The sequence below is a fragment of the Artemia franciscana genome, chromosome 15 (genome assembly GCF_032884065.1).
Source record: "Artemia franciscana chromosome 15, ASM3288406v1, whole genome shotgun sequence".
Taxonomy (NCBI): Eukaryota; Metazoa; Arthropoda; class Branchiopoda; order Anostraca; family Artemiidae; genus Artemia; species Artemia franciscana.
Genome location: NC_088877.1, coordinates 23,468,995 through 23,486,723, shown reverse-complemented (window position 1 = coordinate 23,486,723; position 17,729 = coordinate 23,468,995). Strand labels below are relative to the sequence as shown.

Below are 17,729 nucleotides of genomic sequence, written 5' to 3'. Positions count from 1 at the left end.
CCTTTATGCTAATTTTGTTGTGGTTAAAGTTCGTTTTTACATGGAAATGGATTTTTCTTTCCTGTAAATGGCAGCAAGAAAACTAATAAGTTAATGCCCTATTCCTCTTTTTCTAAACTTTCGTGAAGGTTCTAGCTTGGAAACTTGTGCCCTTTTTTTCATGTTTTCGAATTATGAACGCAAGGACGATGAAATCTACAGTGAGAGTAGAGCAGATTGTTTTTTATTTTGAACTGAACACAATGTTTGAAGCTATAATATACCTTATGCTAACATTTTTATCAACTTTTATTTCTATCAAAAATTTTTTTTCTTTCCTGTAAATGGCACCAAGAAAACTAATAAGTTAATGCCCTATTCCTCTTTTTATAAACCTTCGTGAAGGTTCTAGCTTGGAAACTTGTGCCCTTTTTTTCATGTTTTAGAATTATGAACGCAAGGACGATGAAACCTACAGTGAGAGTAGAGCAGATTTTTTTTATATTTTTGAACCGAACACAATATTTGAAGCTATAATATAACTTATACTAACATTTTTTATCAACTTTTATTTCTATCGAATTTTTTTTTTCTTTGGTGAAACAATGGGAATGTGTTACGCCTCAGAAAAAGTGAAACTTCCTCAACTGGCTGCGCCACCAGAGTCGTTGAAGACTTTATGACGTTACAGACCGGGACACTGGGATACAAGGAATATAAATGACGACCAGGACACTCAAAGAGAAATTACAGACTGGGACACAAATGACTACCGGGACACTCAAAGAGAAATTACAGACTGAGACACCGGGAGACAAATGAGACCGGGACACAGGGACACAACTACATCGGGGACGCCGGGGGGGCACAGGGGGATATATAAATGACGACGGGGACATAGGGAATATTCGATTATCAATCACTATCAACAAAGCTCAAGGACAATCATTAGAAAAATGCGCATGAATTGGCCTTAAGCAGGTCGTCAATTTTCCCACAACCAAAGGCGGTACGTCTCTTGACCGAATTTCCGCAAATATGTGCGAATTTTAAACATACCTACGACCGGGGCTCCGATTAGAGGAAGTTATCACTTTTCTCTTTAACTTAACCCCATCAATTCCATTAAGACGATTAGACTGATAGTTACAACTGTAACTATCAGTCGACCAATCACAGATGAGGGACTTCTAACTTTTGGCCAGTGGTTAAGCTGCGAGAAATGGGAAAAATTTCAAGATACTAAAAGTAGTAATGAAAAAACTACTATTTTGCAAGAAACTTTGCTTCAAAATTACATGGCCTGTTTTTCTGAGACGTCAGATCGACCATAAATTACACAAAGAGAAGTTATGAAAATGGTAATGGAAAAACAAATGGATTTTCTATCATGGTAATACCCAACAAGCCAACAGTTTGAAAAAAAAACTAAGAAAAGTCACTCGAAAACACGCGAAAAAATATGTAGAACGTCAAGTTAGTCATCTGAACAAGTCCAAACCAGTGGTATAACCGAATCAAAAGGATGACAGGCAATTTTGAAAAAGGAGTCGATTTTGGCATTGATGAAGAAAACGTCGTAACAGCCAACTCCTTTATTAAACATCTGGGTAACATTGTGCAATCCCTCCTGCCTTTGCTGAGCGAGGAAGTACCCAACCCTTCTGCTAAGTCTTTTGATTTCCCTTTAATATCAGAGTCCCAGGTGGTTTTTTAAATTAAAAAGGCTTCAAAGAACAAGCATTACTCCTGTAGATATTCCCGTCCATCTCATCAAAGCATTTCCAGATTATCTTAGTGGCCCCTAATACTCCTTTTTAATCGGGTGACAAAAACAGGTGAGCATCCATCAATTTGGAAAATGGGTTCATCACACCAATACCAAAAAAGATGCACTCAATGATTTTCTGAGTGTCTAACCGATCACCATGACACCCATTTTTAGCAAATTGTATGAAAGTTTTGTTGCAGCATGGCTGAAAGACCGTATTCTGGAGAAAATTGATCGGAGGTAGTTTGGAAATATGGTGAACACGTCTACATCTCATTACTTAGTAAGTATACTTGACGGTATTTTACAAAAAATCGATGAACCAAATTCTTGGATTAATCTTATTGCAGTAGACCTAAGAATAGCTTTTGATCTAATTTGCCACAATATTCTTGTAAAAAACCCTTCTTTGACTAGGAGTGCACTCATTCCTTGTGGGTTTAATTGCTATTTTTCTTTCTGGTAGATGTCAACGGACAAAATATAAGTCCACCTACTGCGACCCACTGCCCATTTTTTGTAGACTTCTCAAAGGTACCCTCTTGGGACCATTTTTTTTTTCTTGTCATGATACATGATTTGGCAACAACACTGGATAACCTAAGTAAGTACATCGACTATCTGTCACTCATTGAATGTTGTCGAAAAAACCTCCCAAGCAGAGAAGGTTTACTAATGAATGATATATGTCAAGAGGCAAAGGTGGAAAAAATGATTGTCAACTTTGACAAATCTGTTATTTTAGCTATTTCTGTTGGAAAATCTACGCCAGTTCTTAACCCACTTATTCCCAGCACCAGTCACGTGACCGAAATCAAACTGCTTGGTGTTCATATCATTTCGGATCTGAAGTTAAATAAACATCTTGATGGTATCTTAAAAAAGCCAATTTGACCATCAGGTCTCTGAAGTTGTTGGCTCTTCATGGAATCCCTTCACCACACCTCCTACGCATCTATTTCTCTTTTATTAATTCCACACCTTAGTACTGTTGCCCTGTATGGTATTTCGGGCTGACTAAGGAACAGTCGGACCGGGTTGAGAGGGTGCAATACTGTGTCCTTCTAGTAATCTCAAAAGCCCCAAAAGTACCGTACAATATCCCTTCTTAATCAGTTTCCACTTCAAACCCATAGCTCCTATCGTTTAAAACTCGCACTATGCTTTGATAATAAAATCCTGTCCACCCCTAGACACCGAATTATCCTCCCGCCCCAACATCAATCGGCAAGGGTAGGGCCAATCAGGTCCGTTGGAGAGCCTGTACCTGAACTTCAACCTGTGACCCACCATTTCACCCAGGAGCAAACCACTCCAATTTTCAAAAAAAAAACATTCAATAATGGCTAAAATCTCTTATCTATTTAAATTCTTTATTTTACACCTAGTGCGCAAACCACTCGGCGAGGATGGCGTTAAAAAGAAAACTTAAGAGCTAAAACGTTGATCAGGCAAGAAGCATTCTATTATATATTTTAGAGATTCAGACAGGCCAGAAACCATTTCAAAACAAGATAATTTTTTTATTCTCTTTTTGAAAGAACCAAGGGAACTCCTACCTCTCATTTCAAGCAGTAGGTATTGTAAACCTTAGTGCAGACAATGTCAGGCGAAAAACCCGAACTGACTGTTGGCGTATGTCGAATATGGATCAGTAAAAAAAAATCTTGTACTTGGAACATGCTCTTCGGCAACCATACAGAATAGATTCCTAAAAGGCAGTGAAAGCAAGCAGGAGAGGAATTTGAAAGTAAAAACCAAGCTCAGTTCTTCGTCATTTCTAATGGCAAGTTGAACAAGACAAGGAACGATACAATTTTATATGTCGACTTTTTCAGCATTACCAGTAAGCTCAAGGACCTCAGCAGTCAAACAACCCATCACTGCTTGCAAGGTACCACTTAAGATGAGTTAAATGCGCTTTAAATAATTTCTTCTTAGTTCATTTTTAAACACCATAGATAACTCATAAATTCTTTAGATTACCTGTAAACACTTTTGACCGGTTATAAATGCTGTAGATTATTCATAAGCGCGTTTGGCCACTTGTAAAATCAATGTATCACTTATTTGATCACTTGAAAACGGTTGATAGGTTATAATAGCTCTTGAATACTTATAAAAGCCAGGAATTATTATACATGATCCATTGATCAGTTTTAAACGTATTAGATCACTTATCAACACTTTAGATAACTTATAAACGCTTAAAGGTAACTTATAAGTGCTTTTGATGACTTGCAAAAACTTTAGACCCCTTATAAAGGCTTTTGATCCCTTAAAAAGGTTTTGTATAGCTTATAAACGCTCTAGTTTTCTTATAAAGGCTTTGAACACCTATACGTAGCCTACAGAATCTCTATGAACGCTCTATATCACTTTCAAACTCTTTAAAACACACATAAATACTAAGGAACGTCTAAAGCATGATATCACTTATAAACACTTTGGGTTACGCAACTGATCACAATTGATTTCTTATAAATACTTCAAGTCTCTTATAAATACTTCATATAATAAACAAAAAAAAAACAGTTTTTTTAAATGGAAAGTAAGGAGCGAAATTTAAAACTTAAAACGAACAGAAATTACTCCGTATAAGAAAGGGGCTTTTCCTCCTCAACGGCCCGCTCTTTACGCTAAAGTTTGACTCTTTCTCTTAACTTTACTTTTTAAAACAGTAAAAAACTTTAGCGTAAAGAGCGGGACGTTGAGGAGGAAAAGCCCCTTTCATATACGGAGTAACTTCTGTTCGTTTTAAGTTTTAATGTCGCTCCTTACTTTCATTTAAAAAAACTTGTTTTTTTTGTTTAATTTCTGGACGTTTTCGAATTAATACATGTTTTGATCTTGGCTCTCCGAACATAAATAATTAAAACGAAATTTGCATATTAATATTTTTTGGCTAAATAGCATTTTCATAGTTTTAATCGAAAGATTTTGAGAAAAAAGGAGCGAGGGAGGAGGCCTAGTTGCCCTCCAATTTTTTGATTACTTAAAAAGGCAACTATAACTTTTGATTATTTACGAACGTTTTCATAAGTAAAAATATACGTAACTTACGAATTAGCTTACGTAGCGAACTTCTGTATTCGTATGTTTTTATTGCGTATATGAGGGGGCTCACCCCTCGTCGATACCTCTACACTAAAGCTTAAATTTTGTCCCAATTCCTTAGGAATGACCCCTGAATCACAAAGGCCGTAGAATAAGTAGTTGTAATTACTAAAAATACTTCAGCGTAAAGAGCGAGGTATTACGAGGAGGTAAAACCCTCATATGCGTTATAATATCTGTTCGTTTTCATTTTTAATGCTGCTCCTCACTTTCAGTAGAAAAAAACTTTTCATATTCATTTTTTCATTGTTCTTTTTTAAATAATGCTAGAAAATTCTGCGCCCCCTCCATTGAAAGTCTCTTCCCCCATGAGAAGCTCCTCCATGGAAAGATCCTCTCATTTAACCCCTCTCCTCAACTTCCCCCCTGAAAACCCCAAAAAATCTCCCTGAAAACGTCTGTACGCTTCCCAGTAACCATTACTATATGTAAACACAGGTCAAAGTTTGTAACTTGCAGCCCCTCCCAAGGCGACTGCAGGCGAGTAAGTCGTCCCCAAGGACATAGTTATTAGGTTTTTCGACTATGGTGAATAAAATGGCTATCTCAGAATTTTGATCCGGTGACTTTGGGGAAAAATGAGCGTGGGAGGGGGCCTAGGTGCCGTCCAATTTTTTTGGTCACTTAAAAAGGCAACTAGAACTTTTAGTTTCCGTTAGAATGAGCCCTTTCGTGACATTCTATTCTAGGACCACTGAGTCGATACGATCAACCCTGGGAAAAAAACAAAAAAAAACAAACAAATAAACAAGCATCCGTAATTTGTCTTCTGGCAAAAAATGCGAAATTCCATATTTTTGTATATAGGGGCTTGAAACTTCTACAATAGGGTTCTCTGATACGTTAAATCTGATGGTGTGATTTTCGTTAAGATTATGTGATTTTTAGGGGGTGTTTCCTCCTATTTTCTAAAATGAGGCAAAGTTTCTCAGGCTCGTAACTTTTGATGGGTAAGACTAATCTTGATGAAACTTATATATTTTAAATCAGCATTAAAATAAGGTTCTATTAGTATCAAAATTCCATTTTTTAGAGTTTCGGTTACTATTGAGCCGGGTCGCTCCTTACTACAGTTCGTTACCACGAACTGCTTGACTTGTAAGCATTTTAGATCACTTTTAAACGCTACAGAACACTTTTTAATGCTTTTGATTAGTTATAATTTTTTAATTACGAACTTTAAATCTTACTTGTACCATCTATTACACAGATCTTACTTTAGATCCTTCATAAACTATTTAAATCACTTACTAATGTTTTTGGTAGCGTAAAACGCATTAGATTGCGTTTAAACTCTTCAAACTATTTAAACGCTTTAAATCACTTATAATCGCTTTAGATCATTTATAAATGATTTAGGTCATTTATAAGCGCCGAAAAATACTTTATACACTTAGCTCTCTTGTAAACACTTTTGAAGAATTATAAATGCTTTAGAACGATTAAAAGCACTTTTGATCATTTTTTTTAACGTTTTTGATCACTACTGGACACATTATATCATTCAAAATCACTCGCAAATGCTTTTGATCGCTTAAGAAGGCTTTGGATTATTTAAAAACATTCTAGTCAATTAAAAACGCTTTATAATTACTTCTAAACGCTTTAGATCGTATACAAGCACTTTAAATTTCGTATAAACTGCTTCACATCTCACTTTTTTCACATACGTAGGTTATTCTAAAGGATTTGTAAATGATATAAAGCGTTAGATCTCTTATATACACTTCATATCACCTATAAACACTTTGGATCGCTTATAAGCAATATAGAGCACACGTTAATGCTTTAGAATAGTTGTAAATTTTTTGATCATTTACAAACGCTTTCAATTTTTTATATACGCTTTAGATCACTTATTAATTCTTTCAATCGCTTATAACCGCTTTAGATTGCGGGTAAACTCTTCAGATTATTTAAACGCCTCAGATCACTTATAACTAATTTAGATCGCTTATAAATGATTTCGATCACTTATAAATGCTTTAGATCACCTATAAACACTTTCGAAAACTTATAAACGCTTTAAATTCCTTGTATATCCTTAGATCTGAAAGCACTTTATTCTGCCCTGGGATTGATGGATGAAAGACTATCTATCAACAAGTGAAAATAACATCATTAGAAAAAGACTTATGCTTTGCCTCTGACTCAGGCTGTCTATCTTGTTTTTTTTTTTTTTTTTTTCCATTAACCATGGCTACTTCATGGCAATTGGATCTCAATTCAAAGTTTAAGAGCTATTTTTAAGCCTTTATATGTGATCTAAAGAGTTTATTAGTAACCTAAAGTGTTTTTAGGAAATTTAAAGCATCTACAACCCTTCTAAATGGTTTAAAACAGATTTAAACATTCGGTTCCCGAGGGTTTGATCCATTTCATGACATTTAAAACTGATCTAAACCGTTTATAAGGGATCTAAAGCGTTTATAAATTATCTAAAGCAAAAAAGTTTTCTAAAGCGTTTACGAGTGATCTGAAGAATTTATTTATGATCTAAAGCCCTTATTAAAGATCTAAAACGTTTATAAATTATAAATCATTCATAACTATTCTAGAGCACTTTTAAGTGATCTAAAGCATTTACTAATGCCTTCAGAAGGAAAAATTAACATTGTATTCGCCGAAGATTGATCCTTTCCATGATATTTAAAACTAATCTAATGCATTTACAAGTGGTCTAAAGTGTTTATAAATGATCTAAAGCAAATAAGTGATTTAAAGTGTTTAAAAGTGACTTAAAGTGTTTGAAACAGATATAACGAGTTTAAAAGTGATATAAAGCGTTTATAAGGGATATAAGTGTTTATAAGTCCTCAAAAGGATTTATAAGTGATGTATAGCATTTATAAGCATTTAAAACGTTTATAGATGGTCTGAAGCATTTATAAGCGATACAAGCACTTATAAATGATCTAAAGTTCAAAAGTATATGAGTGATTAGAAGCATGAAATCATTATTTGTGATAAAGAGTTTACTTGTGATTTCAACCGTTTATAAGTGATAAAAAGCGTTTATTAGTGATCTAAAGTGTTTATAAGAAATTTTAAGAATGTATAAGAGAATTTAAAGCGTAAGCGTTTATAATTGTTTCAAACCGTTTAAAAGTGTTCTTAAGCGTTCAAAAATGATATAAACTTTTATGCGTTTTCTGAATAATCAAAAGCATTTTATAAACCTTGGTAAGTGATCTAAAGTGTTTATTAGAGATCTAAAACGTTTAAAGTTGATCAAAAGTGCTTATAATCGTTTTAAGGCATTTATAAATCTTCAAAAGCGCTTACAAGTAATCGGAAAAAAATTAAGTGAATTTGGCGTTTATAAGTAGTCTAATTAGAAGATGATATTACAAAGAATGAAACACCGAGAGTATATCGACTGTAGTGTAAAATTTCTTTTATATAATTTCTTTTATATTTTATTTTTTTTATTATATAGTGTGTTTTTCATCTAAATGCTAAATCTACAGAACACTAACTTAATACCAATCACTTTTATTATTGTAGGTAAATTGTTTTTCATTTGAAAATCACATAAGATAAAGAACTTCAAACATATTTAAGTCTTATGAAAAACCTATATTCGAAAAATTTAAGCTAAAACGAAGGGTTACTGCCTATGCAAAGCTGTGTTTCTTCTTGGTATTACAGAAAGAAAACTTAAAATGACAAGAAAGAAGTGGTTCCTTCGTTAGTTTCTTTCAGCTTAGCACGAGACAAGACAAAGACAAGTGAAAGAATACACGTGAAATATAAAATAAAAGTATTTAGACAATTTGAAGTCAGAGAACAATTCTTGCTTCATAATATACAGAATAATTGTGCCTAGGACATTTTGTATGCAGACCCGCTATACTTTACCTCCCCCCCCCCTAATGTACAAATGGACAGCACAAATCTGTTTCTAAAGTAACAAAGAAACCGGTTTGTTCTCGAGTTTTACACATAGTAAACTTCAGTGAGTGGCGTTTAATACACCAGTACCGGAACATTTCATGGAGAGAGAGAGATATCTGAAGTTCCCAGCATCATTGGCAACGCTATAACATTTTTTCATATTAAAGGCCAAACCTGAAGATTTCACGTCGGCCCTCTCGGAGCATATCTTTAATTTTCCAAATCATTTTATTTTGTTTGAAAATGTTTCTTTGATTTCTAGGGACCATGGTTTAAAGCAAACTTTCAGGGAAACAATCGAAATTAAAAAATTTCTATCCAAGAATAATTCCATAAACATAGATACAGGTGAATTTGGATTGAACTCAATTTATGATAATTTACTGAGGTCAAATAAAGTTAATGTCACCTCACCTAAGAGCTATGACCTCTGTCACGTAATATGTCAGATAATTCTAATAAACCGGAACCAAAAAGGTCGAAGAGATTTGCCTCGGCTGTTGCATTGAAAAAAATAAGAGCAATAAACTATATGTAATTAGTTTATTAGGTATGAATTTTGTTTATTTTTAGAACCCGTCATATGCGTGGATGGTTCTAAAAATACTTTAGCATAAAGAGCAAGGTATTTAGGAGGAGATAAATACCTCACTCTTTATGCTAAAGTATTTTTTAGTGATTTCAACTATTTATTCTACGGCCTTTCTGATTCAGAGGTCATTATTAAAGAATTGGGACAAAACTGACGATTTAGTGTAAAGAGCAAGGTATTAACGAGGGTAGAAACCACCTCGTATGCATAATAAAAATATAAGAATATAAAAGTTTGTTACGTAAGTTAATTCTTAAGTTACGTATATTTTTTACTAATAAAAACATTGGTTAAAAATTAAAAGTCCTAGTTGCCTTTTTAAGTAACCGAATAATTGGAGGGCAACTAGGCCTCCTTCCCTACCCCTTATTTCTCAAAATCTTCTGATCAAAACTAAGAGAAAGCCATTTAGCCAAAAAAAGAATTAATATACAAATTTCATTTTAATAATTTATGTGCGGAGAGCCAAAATCAAACATGCATTAATTCAAAAACGTTCAGAAATTAAATATAAAAAAACTAGTTTTTTTAACTGAGAGTAAGGAGTGACATTAAAACTTAAAATGAAAAGAAATTGCTCCGTATATGAAATGAGTTGTCCCCTCCACAATCCCTCGCTCTTTACGCTAAAGTTTGATTCTTTGCCACAATTCAACTTTGTAAAACAATTAAAAGCTTTAGCGTAAAGAGCGAGGGATTGCAGAGGGGACAACCCATTTCATATACAGAGTAATTTCTGTTCGTTTTGAGTTTTAATGTCGCTCCTTACTCTCAGTTAAAAAAACTAGTTTTTTTATTTAATCGCAATAAGAAATTATTCCAATTTTTAATAAATACAGTTAGTTCAATGAATGAACCTTTTAGCTTGTAAAATCTCAGTTTTTATCACACAGTCTTGGCTGAACTTTTCGTTAAGAAGTAAGGATGCCAAGGCTATCTTATAAAAAAATAAAGAATGGATTTTTAACGGAAAACTTTTATTGTAAGTGTTTTATTGTTTATTATTTTCTTTGCTGAAGACGGCCCTTAGACATAGGGCCGAAATATTCAAATAGGTTTTGTTGGTTCACTGTCTTCGGAAAAAAGTCCTCATTATTCTCTCTTCTGTAGTTGAATTATTTCTTAGGGATTACACCCCCCCTTCGGTCCCCAAAGCAAGGGATATAAGATATATCAGTTATCCACTCTAATACTCTAGGTTCTTATGAAATGGGTAGTGGTATAAATTTCTAATGTGGTTTACTAAATTGGAAATCAGAAGTCCTAGTGTCATTTTCAAGAGTCAAAAGTGATAGGAGGGTACTAGCCCCAACCCCACGTTTTGTTTTCCCCAAATTCTTCAGATAGAAATTTTGAGATAGCCATTTCTCCAAAATAGTCTAAAAATTATATAAAAAAGCCTTCGGGGTTGAAATAGTTCCCCGTTGCGTTGTATAGCGTTGCCAATGATGCTGGGAACTTCAGCTCTCTCTCTCTCTCTCTCTCTCTTCATGAAATGTTCCGGTACTTGTGTATTAAACGCCACTCACTGAAGTTTACTATGTGTAAAACTCGAGAACAAACCGGTTTCTTTGTTACTTTAGAAACAAATTTGGGCTGTTTATTTGCACATTAGGGGGGGGGGGTAAAGTATAGCGGGTCTGGATACAAAATGTCTTCGGCACGATTATTCTGTATATTATGAAGCATGAATTGTTCTCTGACTTCAAATTGTCAAAATACTTTTATTTTATATTTCACGTGTATTCTTTCACTTGTCTTTGTCTTGTCTCGTGCTAAGCTGAAAGAAACTAACGAAGGAACCACTTCTTTCTTGTCATTTTAAGTTTTCTTTCTGTAATACCAAGAAGAAACACAGCTTTGCATAGGCAGTAACCCTTCGTTTTAGCTTACATTTTTCGAATATTGGTTTTTCATATGACTTAAATATGTTTGAAGTTCTTTATTTTATGTGATTTTCAAATGAAAAACAATTTTTTGTTTTTAAGTATTTAAGTATTTTCTAAGATTTCCGGTCCCCCCAACTGCCCCCCCCCCCAATTACGCTTGATCCGGTTGAGATTTAAAATAAGATATTTGAGTTACGAGGTCCTTCTAAATATGAAGTTTCATGAAGATCCGATCACTCCTTCGTAAGTTAAAAATACGTCATTTTTTCTTATTTTTCAGAATTACCCCCCCCCCAAAATTGAGCGGATCCGTTCCAATTATGTAAATCACGTATGCAAGACTTCTGCTTATTTTTCCATCAAAGTTTCATCCCAATCCCTCCAATCTAAGCGTTTTCCAGCATTTTAGGTTTCCCCACCCCAAACTTCCCCCAATGTCACCAAATCCGGTCAGGATTTAAAATAAGAGCTTTGAGACACGATATCTTTCTAAATATCAAATTTCATGGAGATCCAATCACCCGTTCGTAAGTTAAAAATACCTCATTTTTTCTAATTTTTCAGAATTAACCCCCCCCCCCCCAACCACCCCAAAGAGAGCGGATCCGTTCTGGTTATGTCAATCATGTATCTAGGACTCGTGTTTTTTTCCATCAAGTTTCATCCCGATCCCTCCAGTCTAAGTGTTTTCCAAGTTTTAGGTTTCACCCTCCCAACTCCCCCCCCCCAATGTCACCAGATCCGTCGGGTTTAAAATAAGAGCTCTGAGCCACGATATCCTTCTAAATATCAAATTTCATTGAGATCCGATCACCCGTTCGTAAGTTAAAAATACCTCATTTTTTTCAGAAATACCCCCCCCCCCCAACTACCCCAAAGAGAGCGGATCCGTTCAGTTTATGTCAATCATCTATCTAGGACTTGTGTTTATTTTTCCCAGCATGTTTCATCCCGATCCCTCCACTCTAAGTATTTTCCAAGTTTTAGGTTTCCCCTTCCCAACTCCCCGCCCCCGTCACCAGATCCGGTCGGGATTTAGAATAAGAGCTCTAAGACACGATATCCTTCTAAACATCAAATTTCATTGAGATCCGATCACCCGTTCGTAAGTTGAAAATACCTCATTTTTTCTAATTTTTAAGAATTATCCCCCCCCAACTACCCCAAAGAGAGCGAATCAGTTCCGATTATGTCAATCATGTATCTGGGACATGCGCTTATTTTTCCCATCAAGTTTCATCCTGATCCCTCCACTCTAAGTGTTTTCCAAGATTTTATGTTTCCTCCCCCCTCCAACTCCCCCCAATGTCATCAGATCCGGTCGGGATTTAAAATAAGAGCTCTGAAACACAATATCATTCCAAATATCAAATTTCATTAAGATCCAATTACCCACTCATAAGTTAAAAGTACTTCATTTTTTTCTATTTTATCCGAATTAACCGGCCCCCACTCCCCCCTCCCCAGATGGTCAAATCGGGAAAACGACTATTTCTAATTTAATCTGGTCCGGTCCCTGATACGATAGCCAAATTTCATCGTCCTAGCTTACCTGGAAGTGCCTAAAGTAGCAAAACCGGGACCGACAGACAGACAGACCGACAGAATTGGCGATTGCTATATGTCACATGGTTAATACCAAGTGCCATAAAAACTACCAGGCCATGGTTTCGGCAATGGATCCATTCCTGATAGTTGCGTTCTATTTGAAAAAGTTCTGGGGTTAGCCAGATGGGTAAAATAAGTTAGAAACTGCGAACAAAGTGAGAAGCAAATTATGAGCTTCTACTCAGTGCTAGTTCAAACTTATTCTTAGGCCTTGGGCTGAGTCAAAAACAGGGCGTGATGTAAACGTGGGTTGGGTTACATTAGGGTTTAGTTGCATGAGGCTTTAGTTAAATAGGGTTGAGTTAAACGGGGGCTCCATTTTACGGGGGCTTCAGCTAAACGGAGGCTCAGTTGCGCGATGGTTCAGCTGCTTGGGCCTTCAGCATAACGAGAGATCAGTTCAATAGGGTTGAGTTGCAGGGGGTTCAGCTACAAAAGAGTTAATTGTGCATAGACACAATAATATGTCGTTGTTTTTTTTGGCAAGCATCTTATTGTTTTGTATTTTAACTGCTTTTTTGTTTAAACCAATGCATTTTAGGCTTAAATTTTAAAAGAATTTTGCTTTGCTGTTAAAACACGAAAAAAGGAAGTCAAGAATCAACGCAATCAGATATGGTTTTTTGATTGAGACTCAGTTGGTTTTATAATTATAATTCAGGTGTGCCTTCATAGCCTCAAATTTTACAAATCAAAAAAGAAATAGAATATTTCGCACTAAAAATCAACAGAACTACATTTTTCCTACAAAATTTATTGTCCATGATGAGAGTTTTGAAGGATCCACGACCCCGAAGCCAAAACTTAATATCAAATTGAGCCTCCTCCTCCTATCCAATATTCCCTCGAAGTTTCAACTGGGCTACTGAAGCCGTTAATTTCATTTCCCAAGATGTTACGCATATGGTATTTGGTGATCTGGACGCATATAATGTCTTTTGGTTTAGGTCTACCCTTTCCCCCAAGCTAAAATTTAGCGTCTACTTGGCCCTCCCACAAAATTCCATATAAGGCTTAATTCATTACTAAAAACCCATCTTGAGATACTGCATATACACTCTGCTGATATCCTGGCAGCACATAGTGCCTTTTGATTTATACAAACTACTTAATCGTACATAAATTATAAGTCTCATAGGAGATTACAGTGCAAAAACGCAATTTATGTATGGATCGGAGACGAACACTGGTTAACCTTTTCCCCCTCCCCCCGAAACTAGAGCTGAATTTCAATTACCCAACCCATCCCATTCCTTCCTCCAACAACGCCAGACAGTTTCAATTCCAGATATTAAAGACATTCTTTTTTACAGATCAGAATACAGATAGTCTTTCAGACTACCTCTGCCTTCAATCCAAAACAAAAAGTCCACTTAAAACTCCCATACTCCTTCAAAGGTTAACTCAATTCCTTAGACCTTTCCCAATTTACAGTAAGTAATTAGAAAGATCAAATGCATATAGTGTCTTTTGATTTACTCAGGTACGAGTATTGAATCCAGAGCGGGGCACACTTTTGGGAAACTTATGTAATCTTGGCCTAGTGAGCAATCGTAAGAGCTCACACGGAATACAGGGCCAGAAAAAGGGTGATCGGAACGATTGGGCCCAACCGGGACCTACGTTTGAAAAGATCCCCGCGGCGCCATCAAAATGAACAATTAACTTTTGAAGCATTACTTCTGGAGAGAGATCATTTTCAATGCTTTTTCAAGGCTAAAACCAATAAAAAAAACTATGTGATATCAACACTAAAAAGGATAGACTGAAAGGTTTAGCAATCATGTTGACTGATAGTGACGACACAAGAAAAATATATTTTAAAACCGTTTCAGAAGCATTTGTAGAAGAAAATTGTTCTGCAATGAGAAAGACAATGAGGATCAGAACGAATCAAAATTAAATGAAGAACAGAGAAATGTGTGGTTAGAAGATATACTACCGCGAAAACAAAGAAACATGCAGTTAGAAGATGCTGTTAAAGAGCAAAGAACAGTGTTGTTAAAGAACAGCGAGAATCAGAACGAGTGAAAACGAAAGCACAGAAGAAAAAAAGGTACTTGTGTACATAAAGATACACTCTCGGGGACAAACTGTTTTCACCTATCTTTATTAAGGAATAATTAGCTTAAGCTAAGTATAAACAAGTGACGGGGGGGGGGGGGTAGAATACATTGAACTTATGTAATTGTACACTAGGGGAGGGGGTAAAGTATTTAGACAGCGTGAAGTTAGAAAGCAATTCTTATTTCATAGTATGCTGAATAATTGTCGCTAACATGTTTTGCATGCAAACCATCTATACTTTACCCCCCAGTGTGTAAATAAATTGCCCTAATTTGTTTCAAAAGTATTATATTTTCATCCTATTTTGGTATATTTCATTACGATAGACCCAACTTCACTTCTTGAGTGTGTGCCATTATGTGCACAAGTACTGAAAAAAAAAATATGATGTTAGAAGAACAGCACCATCACAATCTTCGATGCCAACAAATTCTGGCATATAACCAAGTAAAAACCTACAAAGGTGCTGTAAACTACGCCGATATTATCTATAAGTAACTGGAACCCTTCAACTCTGTATGTACTTACTATGGAGTCCTCCATTAGTTACTCCATTAGTAACTAAATGGTAACTCCATTAGTTACCCCACAGGAAAAGTAACTAACAAAGATGATTTACTTGGGGGCTGCTACCTGCTTAGTCAAACTGTATTCCTGCATCCACCATTCCCAAATGAATTTGTTTGGTTTGTTATAGTATATCATTTGTTCTCTAAAGAGTTCCACAAACAAATACGAAACTGGAACTCATGTTTTGCTTTAGCTTCATTCAGTGTAAGCAAAGATCGAACCCAAAGTAGTTGTAATATTTTCAGCTTCAATATAGCTGGATGAATTTATTTATCCTGTATATCGACTTAGCGGCACATGCATCACAAACCCCTGAAGGTGATTTTGAACCTTATTATATGGAAAAATGTAATGTTTACACACCAATGGAGATGTTAAAGAACACCTCTTATATGTTTTAAATTATTAGATCAGTCGTAACCCAACAGACCTCTAGGAAGAAACACTATGAGACATAAACAGCTATGCTAAAGGTTACATATATATATATATATATATATATATATATATATATATATATATATATATATATATATATATATATATATATATATATATATATATATATATATATATATATATATATATATATATATATATATGCTGGGTTTGAATTTTGCTTAAAAAATTATATATAGAGGGGGCTCTACAAAAAAATTTCCAATCGGGCCCCGCACCTAGTCTATCCGGCCCTGCGGAATACAGCTATTTAGGAATAGAGTTATCAGTCCGTTTTAAGGCCCCTCCCCCTACTATCAGCAAAATACATAATTTTCTTGGCCAAAAGAATGATTTCCTAATGTTTCAAGCTAATCTGACATCCAAGATCGTATGTCTTCTCTATAGATATATTCGATGAACCTTTCGGCTATTCTAAACAAAATAGCTATCTCAAAATTTTGATCGAAAGAATTTAAGTCTAGTGGAGGGGGAGGGGTTGAATAGAAAAAAGGGCACAGAAGTAGAGCAGATGGTCCTCCAATAGACTCCTTCCCATATCAATGCTCCATTTTCGTTCTGCGGCGCTATTGCATCTTTTTCATAGCCACTATGCTTTCAACTTAATATCCTTAGCCATTCCTCAGTTGCAAAAACACCATTTTGACAACTTTTATTTAATGCAAAATCCTCTCAACATCCCCTATAAGTTTTAACTTAACATCCCTAGGCATTCTGATATAATGAAGAAACGTATTTTTTTTAAATGAATAAAGTCATACAGACTAAGCCCGTGGCTTCCTGTGAAAAGGGAACTGGAAATAAATCTTTAGGTTTGGGGTACGGGCCCAAAAAAATGGGGACAGAAAACGACATTTTCCGATAAGACTTAAACTTTCGGGGAATCACACTGGACCAAGAAAACCTCACTTCCTGTTCGAGAGATGTTATAGGCCAGACAAAAACCCCAAAAACTTTTAAGATCGGATCAGTTTGGAAAGCACACCATAAGTATTTTGGAAGACAACACTGCCTTTCCGTGACATGCACATAACAGTTTAATAGGGATAATAATCATTGTTTTTACTGCCTAATAAAAGGATTTGTCCCTGTTAAACTATTACTTGATTATATACCAGTGAGACCTTTGGGCAAGCGGACAAGTAGAAAGAAACAAAGCTAGGTGGCCGCACGGGTCCCAAAAATAGACCCTAGAGTTTTTCGAACGGCTTAAAACTTTTATCCTCAAGTCCTTGAACCAAGGGAACCCCAATGCACAAAAAAAAGAAAACAACATTAGTCCACCCAACATTGCTATTCTGAAAAGATCAAAAAGCAGGAGGGGATATTGGCCCCCACTGGGATGGCATGAACCTTACATTCCGTAGAGTAAAAACAAGCGCTCTTACATAATCAACCATTATTTATCAAAATATTTTGATGATTTAATTCTGGCCCAGTTGTATGGTTGTTAAAATTTCGTAATATACTTTACTGAGTCTATGAATAAAGAGGTACAAAGAGGTAAAAAAAAAATGTCGGATCTTTAAGTGTTCTGCTTTATCCAGCTGGACGTACAAAGTTTACTGCAATTACAGGTAGCGATAAAACCCTCCAAAAAATTGCGAAACAATACAGCTAGAGAACGTTAAATGAACACACAGAGCTTCGTTGGTTCTTGACAATGATATTAAAAAAAAAAAAAAATACACAGCAAGTCAAAGATAAGTTTCTTAAAGGTAAATCAATCCATCATAAGGTTCTTTCTTCTAATTGTGCGCCTTCTTTATTGAGATCTCTG

General features: G+C 35.3%; 1 long non-coding RNA gene across 1 annotated transcript in view; it reads left to right on the top strand.

The window, feature by feature from the left end:
* Nucleotides 1-14,997, top strand: part of LOC136036210 (uncharacterized) — a 39,838-nt gene extending 24,841 nt beyond the window's left edge. Inside the window, exon 3 of the long non-coding RNA XR_010619665.1 lies at nt 14,689-14,997. This is a non-coding gene — a long non-coding RNA (uncharacterized LOC136036210). The remainder of the gene's footprint in view (nt 1-14,688) is intronic.
* The last annotated feature ends 2,732 nt before the right edge of the window (nt 14,998-17,729 follow it).